The sequence below is a fragment of the Cervus elaphus genome, chromosome X (genome assembly GCF_910594005.1).
Source record: "Cervus elaphus chromosome X, mCerEla1.1, whole genome shotgun sequence".
Classification (NCBI taxonomy): domain Eukaryota; kingdom Metazoa; phylum Chordata; class Mammalia; order Artiodactyla; family Cervidae; genus Cervus; species Cervus elaphus.
This window is the reverse complement of record NC_057848.1, coordinates 77659676-77674985: the sequence shown is the minus strand read 5'-3', so window position 1 is coordinate 77674985 and position 15310 is coordinate 77659676.

Here is a 15310-nt window from a genome sequence, read left to right as displayed (position 1 = left end):
AAGAAATGCATGTTGTCTTTTACTCACACAGAAGGCAATGTCCAGAGGACCATTAGGTAAGGTTTCTAGTTTGAAAGAGTTGCCAGGAGCAGCAAAATTGCTGAAGACAAGTGGCTCCAAGCAGGCTCAGAAACCAGTACCCCCTCCCAGAGAAGCAAGGACCCCTGGACAGCACCCCAGACAAAAAGTCGGTAAGAGAAAATTTGGGGAGTTCCTCTAATTACTTCCTCTAATCCCTGTAGAAAAGCTAAGTATGGCCTAGGTGTGTGGCATGGACTTTGGGTAGGCATGGCTTTAAGCTGGACTGATCTGAGACATGAAGTTAGCACTGGGGCCATGGGAAAATCTTATACATTTTCTGCGGTCCTGACTGCTAATCTGTAAAATGAAGATAAGGATACATAACTCATACAGTGTTTGAAAGCATTATATTAAATGCAAAAGTGCTGACACCTACAAGTAGTTCAATAAATCCAGTTGTGATAATAAGGACCACACTGTGTTAGTGTTTATGCCCAGACCTCTGCTTAATCCCTCACGTGTCATGTGCCCTAAACGTTTATTTTCTGAGTAGATGTTTCAGTGAACTATTTTCTAAGTAAGAAAGCTGGGGAATTAAACCTACTAACAGGCAGTGCAGGAAGCTAACACTGAACTGGGCAGCTGTGGTCAGTGTGGAGCCTCAGTCTCCTGAACCAGTAGTTAAAGACAGAACAAACAAAGTATAAAGAAGGGACTTCCTAGTGGTTAAGTGGTTAAGACTCCATGCTTCCACTGCAGGAGGTGTGGGTTCCATCCCTGGTCAGGAAACTAAGATCCCACAAGCCATGCAGTGTGGCCAATAGATAAATAATGTAAAACTAAAACATAAATATACAAAAGTAAAAGTTTGAAAAATAAATGTGAAAAAAGTTTTAACAAAGTGTATAGATGGACAAGTATGTCATCTCACACTTTCTGATAAAATAAGTACTAACTCTCCAGACCCCACCAGCCTTGCTTTGCTTCTGTTCTCCATTGTAGAACTCAGAAGAAAGGAGACTGGAGTAAAGAGGTACAGTCTACAAAAAAGGGCCATGTGTACCAAGAGGTCAGCGAGCCCCAGGATGACAACTACCTCTGTGAATGACTCTGGTGGCCCACTCACAGAGAAGGGGTTATGAGGGCTTGGTACAATAACCTCATCTCACCAATCATCCCCTTCTTCTATGATTTCAGGTACAGGAATGAGGCCAAATGCTGTGAGTACCCCAGGTCGTTCAGAAGGTCTTTACGACCAGCAACATCTCATACATATACTGGGTGTAATGTCATACATACAGTCATTGTGATATCATCAATACAGTGAGTGTGATGACAAAGATACAGTGGATGCAATGTTATATAGAGTGAGTATAATGTCATGAATAGAGTGGATGCCATGTCATAATTATTGTGGTTTGATGCCATAAAAACTGGATGTGATGCTTGTAAAGTTCATATACTTTAATATATATGCAGAGTGTGATGTCACATATACAGAGGGTGTGATATTATTAATAGAGTGGGTGTGATGACACAGATACAGTGGATATGATGTCACATACAGTGGGTGTGATGTCATGATGCAGTGGCTGTGATGTCATAAATACTGAGGAATGATGCCATAAAGTGTGGATGTGATGTATTTTATAGTGCATATGATGTCATACATACACAGTTGATGTCTTACATACTTGGTGTGATGTCATCAATACAGTGGGTGTGATGAGACAGATACAGTGGAGGCAATGTCAGATATAGTGGGTAAGATGTGAGATATAGTGGTTTTAATATCATAGACTGGTGTGATATCATAAATAGAGGATGTGATGTCATATGTAGTGCATATGATGTCATACATATAATGGCTGTGATGTCATACATACACTGGGTTTGATAAAATTGATACATTGGGTGTGATGACACAGATACAGTGGGTGTGATGTCAGACATAGTGGCTGTGATGTTACACAATGGTTGTGTTGTCATAATGCTGTGTGTGATGCCATATAAAGTGGATATGTCATAAACATAGAGTGTGTGATGTCATAGATACAGTCATTGTGTGATGTCACACATATAGTGAATGTGATATACACAGTAGATGATATGTCATATATAGTGCGTGTGATATCATGAATACAGTGCATGTGATGTCATAAATACTAAGGATTGTTGTCATAAAGTGTGGATATGATGTCATGTATAGTACATATGATGGCATACATATGCCAACTGTGATGTCTTACATAGTTGGTGTGATGTCTTCAACACAGTAGGTGTGATGACATATACAGTGGATGTGATGGCAGATATAATGGGTTTCAAGTCAGATATAGAGCTTGTGTTGTCATACACACAGTGTGTGTGACATCATATATAGTGGATATGATGTCATAAACATAGTGGGTGTCATGACATACAAACAAGGGTATGATGTCATCAAGAGTGGATGTGATGTCATATACAGTGCCTATGGTGTCATACATGCAGTGGGTGTGATTTTATACATACATAGGGTGTGATATCATCAATCAAGTGGGTGTGATTACACAGATACAGTGGGTATGATGGCAGATACAGTGGTTGTGTTGTCATTCATACACCATGTGAGATGTCATATATACTGAATATAATGTCATAAACATAGTAGTTGTCCTGTCATAGATACAGTGGCTGTGATGTCACAAGTATAGTGTATGTGATGTCATAAACAGTGGATGTGATGTCAAATACAGTGGGTGTGATGTCATATAGAATTCATATGATGTCATACATATAGTAGGTTTGATGTCACACATATTGTAGGTGTGGTATAATCAATACACTGTAAGTAATGACACAGCTACAGTGGATGTGATGTCAGATATACTGGGTGTGATGACATGAATACAGTGGGTGTGATATCATAGAGTGGTGTGATATCATAAAGAGTGGATGTGATGTCATATGTAGTTCATATGATGTCATACATATTGTGGCTGTGATACCATACATACAATGGGGATTATATGATCGATAATCTGGGTGTGATGACACAGATACAGTGGATGTGCTGTCAGATATAATGGGTGTGATGTGAGATATAGTAGCTTTGATGTCATGAATAGAGTGTTGTGATGTCATAAAGTGTGGATGTGATGTCGCATATGGTGCATATTGTGCCATACATATAGTATGTGTGATGTCATACATACAGTGTGTGTTATATCATCGATACAGTGGGTGTGATCACACAGATAAAGGTATGGAGGGTGTGATGTCAGATATAGTGGTTGTATTGTCTTAACACAGTGTGTTTGATGTCAAATATAGTGGGTGTGATATCACAGTGTGTGATATCACAAACATAGTGGGTGTGATGTTACAGATATAGTGGCTGTGATTTCACAGGTATAGGGGGTGAGATGTCATAAACCGTGGATGTGATGTCATATATAGGAGATCTGATGTCATGAATACAGTGGTTGTGATGTCATAAATACTGAGGATTGATGTCATAAAGTGTGAATGTGATGTCATGTAGAGTGTGTATGATGTCATACATATGCCAAGCGTGATGACTTACATACTTGTTGTGATGTCATTGATACAGTGGGTGTGATGACACAGATACAGTGGCTCTGATGTCAAATATAGTGGGTGAGATGTCAGGTATAGCCGTTGTGTTGTCACGAAAGCAGTATGTGTGATATCATATATATTGGATATGATGTCATAAATATACTGGGTGTGATGTCATACATATAGGGGTGTGATGTCATAAAGAGTTCATGTGATGTCATACACACTGAATATGATGTCATACAAATAGTGTGTGTGATGTCATACAGAGAGTGGGATAATTGATACACTGGGTTTGATGACATAGATACAGTGGATGTAGTGTCAGATATAGTGGGTGAGATGGCAGATATAACATTTGTGTTGTCCTGTGTGTAATGTCATATATAGTGTGTGTGATGTCATGAATGCAGTGGATGTAATGTGATTACTACAATGGTGTGAAGTCATAAAGAGTGGATGTGACATTATGTATAGTGCATAAGATGTCATACATAAAGTGGGTGTGATGTCATACATACAGTTGGTCTGAGATCATCAACAGAGTGGTTGTGATGACACAGATACAGTGGATGCAATGTCAGATATAGTGGGAGTGATGTCATGAATACAGTGCATGTGATGTCATCAATAATGTGGTTTGATGTCATAAAATGTGGATGTGATGCCTTATATAGTGTATATGATGTTATAATGGGTGTGATGTCATACATACAAAGGGTGTGATATCATCGAAAGAGTGGGTGTGATGACACAGATACAGTGGCTATGATGTTACAAATATAGTGAATGTGATGTCGTATACAATGGATATGATGTCATATATAGCAGATGAGATCTCATAAATACAGTTGGTGTGATATCATCAATACAGTGGATGTGATGACACAGATACAGTGGATACGATGTCAAATATAGTGGGTGTGATGTCATAAAAATGGTGGTTTGATGTCATAAAGTGAGGATGTGATGTCTTGTATAGTGCAAAAGATGTCATACATATGCCGAGTGTGATGTCATACAAAGAGTGGATGTGATGTTAATACAGTGGGTGTGATGACACAGATTAGTGGCTGTGATGTCACATGTATAGTGTATATGTTGCCCTACATACTGGATGTTGTTTCATATATAGAGGTTGTGATGTCATAAGTGCAGTAGTGTGATGACATAAGGAGTGGGTGTGATGTTATATATAGTGCATATGATGTCACACATATAGTGGGTGTGATGTCATACAAAAGTGGGTGTGATATCAGTAGAGAGGTTGTGATGACAAAGATACAGTGGGTGCGATGTCTGATACAGTGGGTGTGATGTCCTGCCTGAAGTGGATGTGACATGATAAATACTGTGGTTTGGTGTGATAGAGTGGGTGTGATGTCATCTGTAGTGCAAATGATGTCATACATATGCCAAGCGTGGTGTCATCAACACACAGTGTTGTGATGTCATACATAGTGGATATGATGTCATAAATATAGTGATATGATGTTACACGTATACTGAATGTGATATCATACATATAGTGGCTGTGATATCATCGATAGAGTGGGTGTGATGACACAGATACAGTGGACGTGAGGTCAGATATAGTGGATGTGATGTCAGATATAGTGGACTTGATGTCATAAATAAAGTGGTGTGATGTCATAAAGAGTGGATGTGATGTCATATATAGTGCATATGAAGTCATACATATAGTGGATGTGATATTATAAATAGTGAGTTATCATTGATACAATGGGTGTGATGACACAGATACAGTGGATGAGGTGTTGATATAGTGGGTGTGAAGTCAGATATATTGGATGTGTTGCCATTAATATAGCGAGTGTGATGTCATATATACAGTGTGTGTGATATCATCGATAGTGGGTGTGATGACACAGATACAGTGGCTGTGAAGTCACATGTGTACTGGATGTGATGTCATAAATACAGTGGTGTGATGTCATACAGAGTGGATGCGCTGGCATGTATAGTGCATATGATGTCATACATATAGTTGGTGTGATGTAATACATACAGTGGGTGTGATATCATCAATACTGTGGGTGTGATGACACAGATACAGTAGATACGATCTCAGATATAGTGGGTCTGACGTCATGAATACAGTGGATGTGATGTCATAAATAGCATTGTTTGATGTCATAAAGAGTGGATATGATGCCCTGTGTAGTGCAAATGATGTCATACATATGCCGAGTGTGATGTCATAAATAGTGTGTGTGATGCCATCAATACAGTGGGAGTGATGACACAGATACATTGGCTGTGATATCACATGTATAGTGTACGTGATGTCCTATATAGTGAGTGTAAAGTCATTAATACAGTGTATGTGGTGTCAAGAAACAGTGGTCGATGTCATAAAAAGTGAATGTGATGTCATATACAGTGCACATATTGTCATACATATACTGGGTGTGATGTCATACATAGAGTGAGTGAGATAATATTGATTGGGTGTGATGACACAGGTACAGTAGATGTGATGTCAGAATTAGCAGGTGTGATGTCAGACATAGTGGTTGTGATGTCACGAACACAGTGTGTGTGATGTCCTATATAGTGGATATGATGTCATAAACCTAGTGGTGTGATGTCATAGATACAGTGACTATGATGTCACAAATATACTGACTGTGATGTCATATATAATGGCTGTGATGTCATGAATACAGTGGATGCGATGTCATAAATAGAGTGGTCTGATGTCATAAAGAGTGGATTTGATGTCTTATATAGGGCATAGGATGTCACACACATAGTGGGTATGATGTCATACATACAGTGGGTGTGATATCAATACAGTGGGTGTGATGACACAGACAAAGTGGATGTGATGTCAGATATAGTGGGTGTGATGTCAGATATAGTGGTTGTGTTGTCATTAACATAGCGGGTTTGATGTCATATATAGTGGATATGATTGCTTTTCAATAAAGTTTCCTGAAAGTTTGAGCTGAGTCTCGTCTCTGCTCTGGACAGTGGAGGGGAGGGGTTCTGGGGGTAAGGGGCGTGACAGTGGACTGGTACCCTGAGTCAGTGCTGTGGTGCGGTCCTGGCAGGGTCTGAGAACAGTCTGTGTGGCCCCCTGGGCTGGATGGAGCTGGGAGACAGGGACTGTGGCTGGTTGGTGCCCCCAGGAACCTCAGGGAGCCCCCAGGAACAAGTGGATTTGATGTGTGGGAAGAATAGGTTTAGCAGGAAGGACACCAGGCTCCAGGATCCCTGGCAGCTCTATGGGGGCTCCAGGTACCCAGATGGTTCAGAGATCATGTGTGCCATCCCAAGGACCAGCCAGCCACAGAAAGGTCGTGTCATGAGGTCAAAGGCTGCTGTCAGGATTGTGGTGCAGGATTTCAGGGCTCGGGTGTTTGCCCACCTTCCAGAGATCAGTCTACCCCTGCAGGCCAGTGGCAGCCAGCCCAGGTCTGGGCACCCAGGGGTGGTGGGGGCGGTGGTGTGATGTCCAAGGAAAGGTGGGTGGGCCAGCAAGAGTTCCACAGCCCCCTTTCCTCAGAGGCGGGGAAAGGCTGGCAGCCCTGTCCTCCACCTTGAGTCCAGGGCAGGGTGGCCTGCTGAGAGTCACGGGCACCCCTCTCCCTGTCCTACTCTCCACACTAGTCCTGTGTTCTGGGAGCAGGCAGGAGGCAGGGTGCGGGGCTGTGAGAAGGTGGCTGCAGACAGGGGCCCGGAGATGGCCCCTTCCTGCCCAGAGGCTAATTCTGGGTCCGCAGCTCCCCCAGAGACCTCGGTGAACAGTGCATTCGCCGGGGTGGAGGCACTACTGATCCAGGAGACACAATCTCGAGCGTGAGGCCATCCTGCGTGTGCCTGCATGTGTGTGCCCCATGAGGTTGTGCTTTTACATCCAGCACCTGTGCGCTGCCACTGCATCTATGACATCATATCAAATATACATGTGACATCATAGCCACCACATCTATGACATCACACACACTATATTTATGACATCATATCCACTGTATATACCATCACACTCACTGTGTTTATGACAACAAAACCACTGTATCTGACATCACACCCACTGGATCTGACACCATTCTATATGTCATCACACACACAACATATGATATCCACAGCGTATGAAACCATGCCCAGTATAACTACGATATAACACCCTCTGTATTTATCATATCACACCCGCTGTTTTAATCACATCTAACCCACTATATTTATGACAAAATGTCCACTATATGGCAACACTTCCATTGTATATGACATCACAACCACTATACATGTGACATCACATGCACTGTATCAATGACATCACACCCACTGTATATATGATATCACACTCAGCATACCTATGACATCATTTTCACTATGCATGACATCACATCAACTCTTTATGACATCAAACAACTGTATTTATGACATCACATCCACTGTATTTATACCACGTCCACTATATATGACATCATATCCAGTGTATCTGTGTCATCACACCCACTGTATTGGTAATATCACACCCACCATATGGGTGACATCTTATGCACTATATATGTCATCACATCCACTTTTTATGATGTCACACCACTGTATTTATGACATCACACCCACTGTATTTAAGACAAAAGGCCACTATAAATGACATCACATGCATTGTATATGACATCACATCCACTGTACATGTGACATCACAGCCACTGTATCTATAACATCACACCCACTATGTTTATGACATCACAACCATTATATCTGACATCACACACACTATATCTGACACCACATCAACTGTATGTGTCATCACACCCACTCTTTGTATGACATCATATGCTCTATATATGACATCACACCCACTATGTTTATGACAACACAACCACTATATTTGACATCATGTCCACTCTATCTGCTACTTCACACACACCATATCTATGATCACAGACACTGTACTGATGACATCACAACCACAGTATTTATGACATCTCGTCCACTGTATGACATCACACACATTTATAACATCACACTCACTATATATTTCCCATCCACTACATCTGTGACATCACACCCACCATATCTATGATCAAACCCACTGCATCAATGACATCACATCCACTCTATATGACATCAATTCCAATGTATATGACATAACATTGTATATATATATGTGACATCACACCCACCATGTCTATGAGATCACAACCACTATAACTATCATACCCACTGTTATTAGGACATCACACCCAGTATATTTGTGATATTGCACCCACCATAACTATGATGTCACACACTCTATGTCATCACACCCACTGCATTTATGACATCATACCCACTATATCTGCCATCACACCCACTGTATCTGTGACATCACAGCCACTCTATCAATGGCGTCACACCCACTGTATGTGACATCATATCCACTGGATCTGATATCACTTCCACTCTATCTATGACATCACACCCCTGTATTTATGACAAGACACTGACTACATGTGACATCACACTGACTCTATATGACATCACACATACAACATATGATATCTTATCCACTACATATGAAATCAAGCCCAGTATATTTATGATATCACCCTAATGTATTTATGATACCACACCCACTGTATTTATGATGTCACATCCACTATATGACATCATATATGCTATATATACCATCACATCCACTGTATAAGACATAACCCCCACTCTTTTTGTGACAACACTCCCACTATATCTGACATCACATCTTGTCTATCTTTGACTTCAAAACCACGATATCTATGAACACAACCACTATATCTGTGACATCACACCCGCTCTATTTGTGACATCACACCCACAACATTTGACATCACTCCCACTCTATATGACATCACACACAAAACATATGCTATCTTATGCACTACATATAACATCATGACCAGTAAAACTATGATATCCCACAAATTATATCTATGACATCACACAGACTGTATTGATGACAAAACATCCACTATATGTGATATTGCATCCACTCTATGTGACATCACACCCACTATGTTTATGGCATCATATCCACTATATATGACATCACGCACACTATGTGTATGAGAACAGAACCTCTATATCTAACATCACATCTACTGTATCTCTGTCATCACACCCACTGAATTGATGATATCACATCCACTGTACATATGACATCACAGCCACATATATATGACATCACATGCAGTATATATGACATAACATCCATTCTTTATGAAGTCATTCCTGTGTTTATGACTTCATATCCACGCTATTCATGACATCACATCCATGCTATTCATGACATCAGATCCACTACACATGTGAATCACAGCCATTATATGTGTGTCATCACAACAACTATTTTATGACATCATATTCATTATATATGACATCACACACAATGTGTGTATGACAACACAGCCACTATATCTGGCATCACATCCACTCTATCTGACATCACATCGACTGTATCTGTGTCATCACATCCACTGTATAAATGACATCACACCACTCTATTCATGACATCACACCCTTGTATATGATATCACTTCCACTGATTATGACATCACATCAACTATACATGTGACAGCCACTGTAACTGTGACATCACTCCCTCGATGTTTATAACATCATATCCTCTATATATGACACCACACACACTCTGTGTATGAGAACACAACTACATCTGACATCACACCTACTATATCTGATATCACATCCTCTGTATCTGTGTCATCACACCCACTGTATTGATGATATCACACCCACTATATGTATGACAACATATGCACTATATATGATATCATATTCATTCTCTATGATATCACACCACTGTATTTGTGACATCATGAGAGAGTCAATTCCTAGGCAGATTGTTAAGAAGTCCAGGGGTCCCCAAGGAGAGCCAAGGGGAGAGAGGTCTGGAATTCTGAAGGAGGAAGAAAGGACAGACTTTTTTTTTTTTTCCTCTCTTTCCCTCTACATTCCTTAGGATTATATAACAATAATGTATCCTGCTTGAGGACAGTCTCTGGAAAAAACCTTCTGACTAATCCTGTTATCTTCAAATGTAAATTATGGGAGTAGGTCTAGTGAGGTCTTTAAAACCTCCAGATATTCTTTTGATTCATTTTAATAGCTAATTTGAGAGTATATAACTTCGTTGCTAACACTAGCAAGGGGGTACTCTTTCTTCCCCCTTCTGATGCCTATATCAGAAGCTTTCTCTATCTCCTTTATACTTTAATAAAACTTTATTATACAAAACCTCTGAGCAATCAAGCCTCATCTCTGGAGGCTAAGAATCCTGACATCTTTTCATGGTTCAGCAACAACCCTTCTATCGCATCCACTGTATTCATGACATCACACCCTCAATATATGACATCAAGTCCATTATATGATATCACACCCACTATACATGTAACATCACAGCCACTGCATCTATGACTTCACAACCACTATGTTTAGGACATGATGTCCACTATATGTGCCATCTCACACACTGTGAGTATGACAACACAGCCACTATGTGTGACATCACACCCACTGTATCTGACACCAATCCATTGTATCTTTGTCATCATACCCATTCTGTTGATGACATCACACCCACTCTATATATGACATCAGTCTGGTGTATGCATGACACCACATGCACTATACATGACATCACATTCAATCTTTACAACATCAAAACACAGTATTAATGACATCACACCCACTATATATGACATCACATCCACTGTATCTGTGTCATCACACCCACTGTATAAGTGACATCACACCACTGTATTCATGACATCACATCCCCCTATATATGATATCACTTCCACTGATTATGACATCACATCAACCATAAATGTGACAGCCACTGTAACTATGACATCACTCCCACTATATTTATGACATCATAACCACTATATGTGACATCATACACTCTGTGTATGAGAACACAGCCACTATGTCTGACATCACATCCACTGTATCTGTCTCATCACACCCACTCTATCGATGATATAACACCCAGTATATGTATGCATCATATGCACTATAAGTGTAAGTAAGTGTGTAGTCACTCAGTCGTGTCTGATTCTTTGTGACCCTGTGGACTGTAGCCCACCAGGCTCCTCTACCCATGGGATTCTTCAGGCAAGAACATTGGAGGGGGTTGCCATTTCCTTCTCCAAATGCACTATATATGATATCAAATCCACTCTTTATGACATCACACCACAGTATTTATGACATCACATCCACTGTATTCATGACATCACAGCCACTAGATATGAATTCACAACAAATGTATATGACATCACATCTTCTATACATGTGACATTGCATCTTCTGTATCTGTGTCATAACACTCATTCTATTTGTGTAATCACACACACTCTATCTATGACATCACACTGTGTGTATGTATGACATCTCGTGCACTCTACATGAGATCACATTCACTCTTTAACATCAAACCACAGTATTTATGAAATTATACCCACCATAACTGACATCAGATCCACTGTATCTGTGTCATCACACCCACTCTATTGATCATGTCACACCCAGTGTATGTAAGACATCACTGCCAGTATGTGTAAGACATCCTAGGCACTATATATGGCATCACACCCACTCTTTATGATATCACTCCACTGTATTTATAACATCACATCCACTGTGTTCATGACATTACACCCTCTATATATGACATCACATCCACTATATGACATCTCATCCACTATACATGTCACATCACAGCCACTAGATCTATGACATTACACCCACTATGTTATGACATCATATCCACTTTATATGACATCACCCACACTGTCTGTATGAGAAAACAAGAATTATATCTGACATCACACACATGGTATCTCATACCATGGTATGATCCCATTGCCGTTTACTTTGTTGTTTTGGGTGCAAGTTTATACACCTTTTCTGTATTTCCTGTCTCGAGAAGATTCTTAGCATTTGATGAATAGCTGGTTTGGTGGTGCTGAATTATCTCAGCTTTTGCTTGTCTGAAGAGCTTTGATTTCTCCTTCATATTTGAATGAGATTCTTGCTGGGTACAGTAATCTGGTTTGTAGGTTTTTCTCTTTCATCACTTTAAGTATGTCCTGCCATTCCCTTCTGGCCTGAAGTGTTTCTATTGAAAGATCAGCTGTTATCCTTGTGGGAATCCCCTTGTGAGTTATTTGTTTTTTTTTCACCTGCTGCTTTTAATATTTGTTTTTTGTGTTTGATCTTCGTTAATTAGACTAATTCGTGTCTTGGGGTGTTTTCGCCTTGGGTTTATCCTCTTTGGGACTCTCTGGGTTTCTTGGACTTGGGTGACTATTTCCTTCCCATTTTTGGGAAGTTTTCAACTATTATCACTTCAAATATTTTCTCATGGCCTTTCTTTTTGTGTTCTTCTTCTGGGACTCCTATGGTTCGAATGTTGGGGCTTTAAACATTGTCCCAGAGGTCCCTGAGGTTGTCCCCATTTCTTTTAATTCTTTTTTCTTTTTTCCTCTCTGCTTCATTTATTTCTACCATTCTGTCTTCTACCTCACTCATCCTATCTTCTGCCTCCATTATTCTACTGTTGGTTCCCTCCAGAGTGTTTTTGATCTCATTTACTGCATTATTCATTATTGATTGACTCTTTTTTATGTCTTCTAGGTCCTTGTTAAACATTTCTTACATCTTCTCAATCCTTGTCTCCAGGCTATTTATCTGTAACTCCATTTTGTGTTCAAGATTTTGGATCATTTTTACTATCATTATAATGAATTCTTTTTCAAGTAGACTCCCTATCTCCTCCCCTTTTGTTTGGTTCGATGGGCATTTATCCTGTTCCTTTACCTGCTGTGTATTTCTCTGCCTTTTTGTCTTGTTTATATTGCTGTGTTTGGGGTGGCCTTTCTGTATTTTGGCAGTTTGTGGTTCCTCTTTATTGTGGAGGTTCCTCCCTGTGGGTGGGGTTGGACAGGTGGCTTGTCAAGGTTTCCTGGTTAGGGAAGCTTGTGTCGGTGTTCTGGTGGGTGGAGCTGGATTTCTTCTTTCTGGAGTACAATGAAGTGCCCAGTAGTGAGTTCTGACATGTCTGTGGGTTTGGTGTGACTTTGGGCAGCCTGTATATTGAAGCTCAGGGCTATGTTCCTGTGTTGCTAGAGAATTCACGTGGTATGTCTTTCTCCGAAACTTTTTGGCTCTTGGGTGGTGCTTGGTTTCAGTGAACGTGTGGAGGCTTTTGGATGAGGTCTTATCGATTAATGTTCCCTGGGGTCAGGAGTTCTCTGGTGTTCTCAGGTTATGGGCTTAAGCCTCCTGCCTCTGGTTTTCAGTTTTATTCATACAATAGCCTCAAAACTTCTCCATCCACACAGCACTGATGATAAAACATCTAGGTTAATGGTGAAAATATTCTCCACAGTGAGGGACACCAGAGAGTTTCACAGAGTTACATGGAGAAGAGAAGAGGAAGGAGGGAGATGGAGGTGACCAGGAGGAGAAGAGGGGCAATCAAAAAGGGCGAGCACAAGTTAGCCAGTAATCAATTTCCTATGTGCTCTCCATAGTCTGGAACCCTCAGAGAGGTTCACAGAGTTACATAGAGAAGACAAGAGGGAGGAAGGAGATAGAGCTGACCAGGAGGGGAAGATGGGGGATCAAAAGGAAACAGACAGATCTAGGCAGTAATCAGGTCCTTAAGTTTTCTCCACAGGCCAGAACACACACAGAGATTCACAGAGTTGGGTAAAGAAGAGAAGGGGGAGGGAGCAGATAGAGGTGAACTGGGGGAGAAAAAGGAGACTCAAAAGAGGGAGAGAGTAATCAAGCCAGTATCACACTCCTAAGTAAAATTGGGCACTGAAGATTGGATTCTTAAAGGTACAAAATGGATAACAAATACTAAAAAGCAAAGATTAAAAATCTACAGTAGAGGTTAGACTCTCAAAAATACATTATAAAAAACAAAACAAAATCACAAAAATTATTTAAAATATATATATGAAGTTTGCTTTATAAAAATAAATGAAAAAATATAGGGTCTTTTTTGAAAGGTAATAGTAGGTTATAAAAATAAAAATTAAAGGAGTAATAGAGGACTTAAAAATTAAAAAAAAATTAAAAACAATTTTTAAGTGATAATATTAAAAATATATCTAGGAATTTCTCTGGAGCTGTTGCAGGAGGTGTGGAGTCAGTTCAGTTTCAGATAGTTCCTTGTTCTAGCTTATACGTGTCAAGATCTATAGACCCCTTCCAATGTAGTTGGTGTTAACTACAGGGTTTGAATCAGGTGCACCTGTCACTTTCAAAGAAGTTCCCTCTGTTTATTTTGGCTTCTTCTGTTTGCAGGCTTCTTCAGTGTCTAATTCTTACCCTGACACAAGGGGGTAAAGGTGGTCACTTATTTAGGCACACTTGTTCAGTCATGCTCTGGGGAGGGAGGATCACTGCAAAGAAAAACCACTGTCATGTATGGGGTAGTGCTCACAGTGTTTCAGCTGCACTGGGTTTGCCCCACCTCACTGCATGTGTGCTTTCATGGTCTACTCTTCTCAGGCTCTAGGTTGCTCTGCCGGGAACTGTCTGAGGCAGGGCCTGGGTTGCGTGCACTTCCCAAGTCTAAGCCGCTCAAATTCAGGTTTTTGGGTACTCCTCAAAGGCGCAGATTCAGTTGGGTCTGGGGTTTGTGCTGTTCTAAGGTCTGAGCAGCTCTGGCGACCAGGTGCTCGGCGACCGA